We start from the raw sequence: 11032 nt of genomic DNA on the forward strand, positions 1-11032 counted from the left end.
TATCCAGTAGGGCTGTGCAATGGTTCAGTAGCTGATTTGATTCACAGGAGATTCAGCCCAATTTGGGGACTGAATCTTTGAATCTGAATCAAATCAGGAGACCAATTTCAAGCTATGAATTGATTCAAAGCATCCGAATTAATTCAGAAATGCTTTAGAAAAGATTTGGCCATTTTGGAGATGCAGCGATCGTCTAAACAGTTGGTAAGTCTGTTGGGGTTGGAGGAGGGAAGGGGCATGGGGGAAGGAGGGATTGGGGCTGGGGCTAGGGCTGGGACAAGCTGACCAGCTGGGGTGGGGGGGCACATTACTCAGGGAGGGGGGTGAAGGGCATGGGATGCTGGCATGGCAGCACTGGGAGTGGAGGGTCTGCCCAGCTGGGGGGATGGGGGCAGGATATGGACATGGCTTACTCCAGGTGGAAGGGGGCAAGCAGTAGCAGGCCAGAACCCCTGTGACCTCCCCCTGCCAGGGCAGAGGCAGGCACAGCCAGCGGAGCTGCTGGAAAAGCCCTCATCACCAAGGTCCCATCAGGAGCAGCACCACTGGCTGCTGACCGATGCTTTCAGACGACCTAAGGCTGACCAGGTGAGAGATCAAGTCCCCTGACCTGCACAGGCGGAAGCAGGTTCCCCTCCTGCAGGAACAGCTCCAGCCCAGGCCACCTGCCCTTAGACACTAGGAGAGTTGGCTGCCTCCCAACCAGAGGGATAGACACCTGTAGGGAGGAACAGACTAGCTGCAGGGCAAGGAGCATGCTGTAGCATCGTGCTCTACTCTTACCATCCTGGCACTAAACTATGCTATACCTTGTACAGCCATCTTCCCCTGACATCTTCTGGCGGGAGTGCCCATCTGGCCCACAAGCCAAGCTTTGCTTGTGTAAGTAGTTCATGTACCAGGCAGGTTTGCTGGTCAGGCTGTTTCTGGCCAATGCTTTAGCCAAAACTTTATGGGAGCAGTATCTATCAATCAATGTTTCAGAGAGGCCTACACCACATACACCCATGAGCTCCAAGTTAGCTCAACTCCTGAAAGGGACTTTACCTCTGAAGGGTAAGGACTAGAACCAAAGGGGAGTGGAGAGACCAAGCAGCCTTTCCTATGCCAAGCAGCAGTGCAGCAGCCCATCTTCAACGTGAGTGGTGGAGGGCGGCTCAGTTCAGACACTTTGCGGGAGGCAGGAGATAAAGGTTGGAAAAACCTTTGGCTGAGCAGGCCCTAAGGCTCGGGGCTCTTTCTCCCTGGGCAATGGTCTCAGCAACAGGCTGTTCTGGAAAAGGTGGGTAGACGGGACCCCGGCTGCCTGTGTGAGGAAGCTGGTTTGCCGTGTCCCATAAGCGGTGACAGACCCCTTGGCAGCCATAGGGAATCACTTCCAACAAGCACAGCAAGACTACTTTAGGAGCACGGGGTACACGTCAGAAGGTTTAAACACGCAGGGTTCTAGTGGAGACCTGGCTGTTGCCAAGGGTGATGTAGGGTAACTGCTAGTGACTTGGAGACCAAGAAACTGTATAAGTAGCAGGATGCACCCAAAAAGCAAAGCAGGATGTGGCCCTGAATACCTACTCAAGGATCCTGTTTCAACACTATGTGCTAAGAGGCAGGTGCACAGCCCTGCAACCATTAGTTTGGCTGAGGTTGGATTCTCCTTGCATATGGGTAGCAGGGCTCACCTGCATACCCGGCCAAGAGCTCTCCGAGCCTTTCCCACGTATGAAATACCAGATGAATTGTGAAGCTTTAGTCACAAAGCAATCGGGGCCAGCAGCTGTGGGGACCAGGAGGGCAGCCCCACCACCACCTAGCCCAGCAGCCTAGTGCCCCAGGTATTGCCCCAGGGCCTGGGAGAAGCAGGTCCTAGAGCCCCTTCACTCCTGGGATTGGGACTCTGCCTGCCCTGCCCTCAGGAACCCACTTTAAACACCAGGTCTTGGGGGACTCACCTAAAAAATCAGTGAATCCAGAGTTCAGTGTGTTAGAAGCTTTCACTAAAACTATTATTATTCATTCAACTCTCCATATGAGCTGTGTCAGAAGCAGCCTCTGGTACTTCCTCCTTCTTCACTCTCTGGCTAAAGCAGCACTGAGGAGGTTTTTGCACTGCAGTGTATCACTGTGAGAGGGCGGCTGTAGTCCTGCCCACAGTAGTAGTCGCCAGCATCTTCCACCTGCACCCCGCGGATGGTGAAGGTGAAGTCGGTGCCGCTGTAACTGCCACTGAACCGGTCGGGGACCCCAGTGAAACGGTAGGTTGTATCATGTATGAGAAGCTTGGGATTTTGTCCTGATTTAAACAGAAACAAGGACATGTCATCACTCATGGAGCTGGAGGCCTTGCACTGGATGGTGACCGTCTCTCCTGGAAGCACTGTCACAGAAGCTGGTGTCTGAGTTATAACGATCTGCCCATGGGACTCTAGGAAAGGGGAGAAAGAAAAAGACTTGGAGTGAATCCCATTTTTAAAGAACAGCTTTGAAATTCAGCTAATAAGATGCCTGCGCACCCTACCTCCAGCCTTGATGCAGAGGAGCCAGATCAAGTGGATTGGTAACCTCATGGTGCTTCTTTGCTTGTTGTGTTTCCCAATATTATGAAAGTGCAGCAGAAGTTTATAACCCCTCAGAAGCATCATAACCTTTTCTACCAGCTTGTATGCAAAGCTATGCAAATAGCAGGTGAGGCTCAGTCATGCTGGAGGCTCCTTTCTGCCTGTGTTCTCAGCAGGAAACAGTTAGAGAGTCTCAGCACCTGTAAGATGAAGAAACTTTCAGAGGAGGCAGGTTTATCTGTAAATGAGAACCTCTCTGGAGATTCACTAACTTCTGCTGCTTAATACCAAAGCTCTTTGAAATGTTATGTATTTATTTAGTGAATGCAAATCCTCAAAGCCAAGCAATAGTGTCCTCGTTAGCTGAGTTCAGTTATTAATCCACCTCTTAGTTTGCAGAGGGGACACTCCTCGGTGATTGTCAGGTGCACGATGGGGTGGCCTCAGGGGCTGCACTGGGGCTTTGGTCTGTCCTGAACGTGTTTAGCAAGGACCCCTCTCACCGTGGTAGTTCAAAGCCAGAAGGTTGACATGTAGGCTTTGTTACAAGGAACTTGTTTGTGACCTCCCATGATTCCCATTCCTTGACCCAGAGGACACCTGCACACAATCCTGGCTAGGGAGGCTGCTCCATAAGGGGTGTTGTGAAGGAAGGCGGGCCTTGGGTGGATTAAACTGGTCATCATAGCGTGGTAGGTCAGGTGCAGCATGAATAGTTTTGACCAACTTTCTGGGCATCATCAGTTGATGGATGTGCGGTGGAGTGATATTTTCAAGGACAGGAAGCCAGGGGAGGGAGATGAGCAGAGCGTTCCAGTTATGATACGCATGGTCGTGTTCATCTGGGTGGCAACAAGATGTGTATGTGATGACCTTTGCCAGACCGGCGCACAATACTCTGCTGCTGAGTACAACAGGGTGAGAGCTGAAGTCCGGAGCGTTGTGGCAGCAGCTCCCCACATTGATCCAGCATGTGGCAGGAAGCCACCTTTTTTCCTCCCCCAAATCTCTGTGCTGTGACAATGTGATTAGGATGGGCCCAGCAGAGGAGACACCCCTTTACCCCATCTCTTTAGGTAACCTGAGCTGGCTACATTCCTGGGGGAGGATGGAAACCTGTTCCCTCTGCCTACAGGACTGGTATCACTTACCTGTGTGAGGGGCTTCTACCTGGTGGGCTAGAGTCTGCCCGGCAACCAGTGATGTATTTCAAATTAGTTGGCCGACAGCCAACAGGTGCTGGCCTCCACTGGACCACGTGAATGAGGTCTTAGGGGCTATGTAAGTTAAGACTGCCCAGGAGGAGGGGGCAGCAGCCATGCGGGGCACTCAGACTTAGAGAGGAGCTTTACCATCAGAAACGGGCTCTCTCCCCCAGAACTCGTGAGCGAGGAACAGCCTGCCTCCAGAGGGGATCTGCAACAGCCTCGGGATGATGCTTGTGAGTAAGCTAGTCGAGATCTGGTTAGCTGTAGAGCTAGCAGTAACTCAGATGCGTGATCAAAAGGCTACCTCAGCCACACTGTTTGCTCTATGGGATTTCTATGAGATTACTCTATCTTGTACCCTATTTTCACCCTACCCCTGTAATCAATAATGTTCTCCTTTGTGACCGGTGTAGGAGACTTCTTGAGGGGTGGGTCTAAATTATACCCAAGAGGCCCCTTAGGTCAGTGGACTAAGGGAGACTTTCCTTTTTGGCCCCCAACTTGAGGAAGTGCCCCAAGTGCCTGTTCTGGGTCGAGTACCCGTCGGACTATTAGGCCTGTGTTTCCCCGAGGACACAGGGCTGAGAGAGTCCCTTCTCGGGGTGGTGGCAGCTACGTTACCCCCAGACTAGCGAGTGTGCTCCAGGAAGGGGGACAGCTGGACATGAGGCACCCCCAGGGAAACACTTGGAGCCTGGAAGGTGGTCGGGCACAGGAAAGTGGGTGGCTCAATGCAGGAGCGCTCCCTACTGGCCCGCCACACACCAATCATGGCTAGCAAGTTATTTCAGGATTTGACCTTTGCTGCTGTTTTCTTTAGATAGTCCTGGAAAGTCAAGGTTCAGTCTAAAGACAGTCCCAGGTATGTTGGGCAAAGATCATGCTTAAGACTCTGACCACCCATATAGAAGCGAAGTTCTTTTTTGGCACTGGCATTGTGGTGGTGGAGTACACTGGATACTGTTCTGGCAGGACTCAGCGTGAGGCACCCTGTGTTGAGTTAGTCTGCCAGCTTGGTCACACCTTTGTTCAGGGTCTAGTCTAGAGTGCAGAAAGATGAAGCCTGAGTGACATTTAGATAACATCAGCATAGATGAACTTGTGGGATGTGGTTGTTGGCAGATCATTTTGTTTAAGTTGAACAGGGTTGGGACCAGCATTGAGCCCTGTAGAAGTCCATTGGCCTGTCTCCTCCAAGCACTTATCCCCTGCCCAAGGTTGGAAGTACTCTGGACAGCTTTAGAGTAGGCCAGTGTACCATACTGTATTGTAGGCAGCTGTGAGATCCAGTAGCACTATGCCTGGCTTCAGGTTTTTTCTGAAGACCATTTTCGATGTAGGTGGCAAGTGCCAGTACTTGATCACATCTCTGATGTAAAATGAGATGCTCAAGAACATTGTAGCACACAGCCAGCAATGCAGTTGGTCACCAGCTGGCCATCAGCACAAGGTCTTTTCCAGGTTTGGGAATAGCAATCCTTTTTGCCATATGCCACTTCTTCAGGAGTAACCTTGAGCTGATGAGTGCAGCTTTGAGATGGTCACAGATTATTTAATAACGATAATTAATATTGTTTCATAGTTTCAAAGTTTCTAGGGTCGGAAAGGACCTGAGTAAATCATCTAGTCTGACCCCCTGCCATGGCAGGAAAGATTACTGGGGTCAAATGACCCCAGCAATGTGTTCATATAACCTCCTTTTAAAGACCCCCAGGGTAGGAGCCAGCACCACTTTTCTTGGAAGTTGGTTCCAGATCCTAGCTGCCCTGACCGTGAAGTAGCGCCTCCTGATATCTAGCCTAAATCTACCCTCTGCCAGCTTGTGACTGTTACTTCTAGTCACTCCTGGCAGTGCTCGGGGGAACAGGGACTTCCCCAATGCCTGCTGGTCCCCTCTGACTAGTTTGTAACAGGCCACTAGATCCCCCCTCAGCCTTCTCTTGTGGAGGCTGAACAGGTTCAGGTCCTGTAGCCTCTCCCCATAAGGCCTGCCCTGCTGCCCCCGATCATATGAGTGGCCCTCCTCTGGGCCCTCTCCATGTTGTCCACATCCCTTTTGAAGTGCGGCGCCCAGAACTGGACGCAGTACTCCAGCTGTGACCTGACCAGTGCCGCATAGGGGGGGAGGATCACCTCCTTGGACCTGCTCGAGATGCATCTGTGGATGCACGACAAGGTGCGGTTGGCCTTCCTGACTGCCTCCCCACACTGCCGGCCCATGTTCATCTTGGAGTCAATGATGACCCCAAGATCCTTTTCTGCCTCTGCACTGACACTGTACTGTACTGTTATTTAATACTTATTATTTATTGTTATTTAACTGCTCCTGTCTCAACATCCCAGGGCCCATCCATAATGGGGTGGGGTGAGTGCACCATTCCCAGCTCCCCCAGCCACTGCTCGCAGGCAGGCCATGCAGTGGGATGACTAGCCAGGGATTTTTTAAGTCTCCATATCAGGAAAACCACCTCCCCCCACCATGCTCAGCAACCCCCACCCTTCTCCTCCAGGCTCAGCAACACCACCGCACCCCATCCATCCCAAGAAGGGGATATAAAACGGAGGTCAAAGTCTGTGGGAGAGGTAGGAATTCACCTTGGGTCTGCAAAGAGCAAGGCTAATCCCTCAGCCCTGAGCCCAGCATCTGTTCTTCACAGTGATGTGCACATCCCAGGTAATACATTGCTTGCGTCATTACATCTCCTGGTCATTGCATATATCTCTTGATGGGAAATGACCCATATAACAGCAAGGTGGGAAGCTGAGTGTCATCTAAGTGGTCCCTGCTGGTGCCATCAGGATTAGGGGCTGTGTCTGGGAGGGAAAAGAGATGGGTGAAGTGTGTGAATGTGAGCAGCACCCGCCCCTGCTTTACCAGCTCCTCATAGTCACTGGCCTGTGAGTCTGTGCAGGAAACAGCTGGTTTTGGGAGCAGCAGCGCTGAGCAGAGCAGGGAGGTTTTTGTATGGGGCTGTAGCACTGTGCAAGGGTTATAGGAGCTCTGCCCACAGTAATACTCCCCAGCATCACCATTTTCCACCCGGCTGATGCTGAAAGTGAAGTCGGTGTCAGACCCACTGCCACTGAACCGGTCGGGGATCCCAGCAGGGCGGTTATTAGTTCTGTAGAGAAAGAGCTTAGGTGCCTGCCCTGATTTCTGCTGGTACAAGTGCATCCAGCTGCTAACACTGGAGCTGGCTTTGCACTTGATGGTGACTGTGTCTCCTGGGGACACTGCCAGGGACTCTGGAGTCTGTGTGATGAGGATGTCCCCTCTGGAGCCTGAATGGGGAAAAACAGGCCACATAAGAGAGCATGAAACAACTCAAATGCAATAGTACTGACCAAAGTGAATCTGTGCTCTATTTTTGCCATTTGTTTCTTCTCCTATTTTCTCTTACAATAGATTTGATCACCTGCAAGCTAACAAAGGAATGAACTCTTGCTCTAAGTTTTAAAGAAAAAAATCATTCCTTTTACATATTGCCAGAAGTGTAACCCAGTGGTGGCTAAGGATTATGATTCCTTTCCTCCTGCTGTCTTTACCCTGCGCCCAGAGCACGAGGAGCCCGAGGAGCTGAGTCTGTTGCAACATCTTGCTGCTTCTGCACTGACCAACACGGAGCTGAGAGACACCAAGTGTTAAACCGGCCCCTTCATAGCAGCTCCCCAGAGCAGGGGATTGTCACTGGGGTGGCTGTATGCAAAGCAGGAGCTCTATGAAAATGTACCTTCCCTGGGGAACAGGGCACAGGCAACAAGGAAGGGGCTAATGCCAGCCCTGCCTTGTGAACAGAAACAAAACTCACCAAGTGCTGGAGGAAGCACCATGTCCCTAACCAGCTCCCTGGCTCAGACCAGAGCATCCCTGTGTGTAACACTGGCAGAGAGGGCACCTGAGGTCTGTCCTGGTCCTGCTCGTACCGAGAGCCTCTTCTGTGAGTGCAGATGCAGGCAGGGAGAACAGGGAATCTCTTGATTTCCTGTTGCAGGACCCTAATCTTCCCTGGCTTAGCACAAGTCTTGTACCGGTGCTCCCCGTTCCCATCAGTGCAGGGGCTGCTGATCTGCATGTGGTCAGTGGGCACCAGGTCCACAGCTCTGCCCCTTGCCAGCGCCTGCTCCTGCGTCTTTGCCACTCCAGCTGCAGGCTCCTCTCTGATCTGCTACGAAACTTTGATCACAGCATCCCTGTCCCAACCCGCTCCGGGTCATTCCTCCCACCTTCTTCCCAGCCTCCCCCACAGGTTTCTTCCTGGCATGATCTAAGCATGGTGTAGCCTGCATCCCTCTCTGACCTGCCTCTCCAAGCACCACGCCATCTCCCTTCTTCTCTTGGTCTCTGAACTCCTTGAACACGCTGTGCACAACCTGGGCTGTGATTTTCTTCCTCCAAACACATCTGTGGCTTCCTCCTTTTTTGGTTACTCTGTCTCCCCTCTACCGATGCTGCTATCAGAGAAGTCTGACATGTGCATCCCAAGTGCCACGTACGTGATCTCCTGACAGCTCTACTGGCATCCGAGTCCTCCCCGCCCTCCCTCCTGACACACATAGAGCAGAGGGCCCTCGGGTGATCAAGTAGAGCAGCTACAGCACCTCACTGGGTCACCATCATGTTGCTGCTATTAAGGCCCCTCCGTGGGCTTTGGCTATCAAGAACAAAAAAACAATGCCTGCCCCCACAAAAAACCAAAAATGACATCCCTCACCTTTGATGTTTTCTGCCAGGGATCAGAGGGCGAAGGACTTTGAACGGCTCCAAATTTGGATTTTTCTCCCAGCCCCTTCTCAACATTTGCCTCTATCCCAAACCACGACACAAGGGTCCAATCCAGAGTGGCCTTTTCTGGGCCTAATCAGGAGTCAGGTGAATGTAGAGGCCCACATCAAAAGAAGCAATTAAAATCGACTCCAGTAGCATACCATTTAGGGGGCAAGATTCATTATGAACCTCCTCTGGGGCTGAAAAGATTCCTAGCGGCATTTTTACACATGGAAGCGCCGCAGCACTGGGTGCTTTGAGGAGTGCCCGGCCCTGCAATTCTTTCAGTTGTAGAAGCAGTGAAATGCATTTCAGTGTGGAGAAAATGGCGGGGGAATGCTTTGAACTAAATCTCATGGGAGGTGCTTTTGTTCAAAGCACTCCACTGCCATTTCCATTGTGCTAGTGTGCATTTCACCACTTATACAAATGTGTGTGGTGCAGAGCAGCTCTCCTCAGCTCACGTGCGGAGCAGACTCGATTAAGTGGCAGATCTCTTGCACGTTATGGGACAGAAAAGTATGTGTATAAATGGGATAGGAGCCCTGACCTGGGCTGATATGCAGAATTAGAATGGCTTGCGGTAGACCACTTAGACACCTCATCCTGCCTATGGCTAGATCCAAACCAGGGCCAGGATGTGCCTAAAATCCCCGTTAAACATCTGACTCATTAGGTATCTCCAGAACAGTCCTTGTGGGTGTGTGGTGCTGTCAGGCAGCAGGTTGTCCATGGTGCAGCATGGCCTAAGGAGACGCAGCTCAAGCGGCCCAGAATTTCGGAGGTAGGGAGCAACTCAGCTGGAAGTGGGAGACCTGGGTCCTGGCCACCCTCGGCCTGGGACAACTCAGCCCACATCTCTCCTTGTCCAGGAGACGGCCCTCAACACCGTCCTGTTGACTAGTCTGGTTGGAGGACCGTTCCACTGCTCCCATTTAAGCCGCTCCACTCAACAAAGCAAATCCTTTTCCTCTTTCTGACTCTGCATAGACACTTTCTAGCCATGTAAAGAGTTTGCACTTCTACTAAGCCTTCACTGTGGATGTTTCAGTCTGCGCATAGAGACTGAGCATGTGCACAAAGCTACACTCCAACCTTGCAACTATGTGGCTACATATGCATGTCCATTTTTAAACATGACATGTCTAAGTCATGAAAACATAGCTTCTGGGAACCCACAACTAACAGGCAATGGACAGTGGTGGAGGCGGAAGGACCACTGATGATTTTGCCCTGGTAGCTGAGTGGATAGTACAGTGTCCAGTGCTCAGTATGGTGCATTGAGCCCTCACCTCTGAAGAAATAAATGTTGCAATGAAACCTCATACAACTTGCCTGATGAGCCACTGAGGTGCTCTCTCCTGCTTCGTGAATGACAAATGCCAAAATGCAAAAGTAGATAGAGTCGGAGAAGTGCTGGTGTCACCCAACACTGCTCTCCACATGTATGTCTGGGGCTGAGAGCTGTGGTGAGGATGCTGTGAGCAAGCACTAAGCCCGGGCTGCCTCTTGGGTTGACATAAAGCAGGAACAAGGGGTGCAGCATTTGGACGGCAGCCTCACCTCCAGAGGTCAGGGATGGTGCTGTCAAGTCCTTGCAAGTTATGATGGGCTGGGCAAGGCCTAGTCAGGAAAGCCTGTCTGGAGGTGGTGACAACAGCCTTGGTTCCCCTCATTTCCGCTCCCTCGTTGAGATTCCAGCAAGTGTCTGTGGCGCAATCTCCATCTCCCTACATCCCTGGCTCCAGGCACCAGCCTGTAACAACTGCTTTCTGGAACACACTGCACCACCACCACAGCACACGGTCCGGGAAAAGGGAGGGTATTAGTGAGATTGCCATGCAGATCTGTGACTGAGAATGAGAACTGATGGGTCAAGATATGCCATGTGGATGGGCACGTAGCTCTGATCTAACGGGTCAGCAGAGTCATTGGTCTGAGACTGTGAAGGAAGCAAATGGTGCCCCAAGCAGAAGAACCAGAGCAGAGCAGGGAGGGATTTGACCCGGGCGGTAGCACTGTGTGCACGCTGCTCAAGACCAGAGCCGGGCTGCCCGGAGCCGCACTCCAGCTGCCAGCCAGGCACCGTGCACCAGAATCACCACTTCTATAGCCCCGGGAGGCCCCCAGGACCCCAGGTAAGGCTTCTAGGGCCAGCCCAGCCTCCCTTACCCAACCTGGGGTAACTTGTCGCATGCCAGAGGGCACATGGCACTGTCCTTCCCCGGGGATAATTAGCAGTCACACACGGTGCTCTGCTGCTATTGTCCCTGGGGAAACAAATGTCCAGACTGTGTGTAGAAGTGACTGTAAGGTCCATCTGCCCATTATATATCTCCTCACTGAACTTCCTTCATGCAGCAACTGCCACGAGATCCTTTCCTACAGCTGCGTGTTACCTCCCCCATTCTGCATCGTGCTCCTTCCAGCTCTGGGCATCCTGGTCCTGTCAAAGTCTCCAGGTCCCACTTCCCAACCTTCCTCCATCCCTGTCCTCTTCAAAA

At 52.0% G+C, this 11032-nt stretch overlaps 1 long non-coding RNA gene across 1 annotated transcript; it reads left to right on the forward strand.

Moving 5' to 3' along the window:
• The first annotated feature begins 2419 nt into the window (after positions 1 to 2419).
• LOC149869800 (uncharacterized) lies at positions 2420 to 10813 on the forward strand. The gene is made up of 4 exons (XR_016440638.1): positions 2420 to 2554; positions 3934 to 3996; positions 6274 to 6437; positions 7170 to 10813. It is a non-coding gene; the product is annotated as an uncharacterized LOC149869800 (long non-coding RNA).
• Positions 10814 to 11032: the final 219 nt, after the last annotated feature.

This window comes from Crocodylus siamensis, chromosome 2 (genome assembly GCF_052110815.1).
Source record: "Crocodylus siamensis isolate JL-2025a chromosome 2, ASM5211081v1, whole genome shotgun sequence".
Taxonomy (NCBI): Eukaryota; Metazoa; Chordata; order Crocodylia; family Crocodylidae; genus Crocodylus; species Crocodylus siamensis.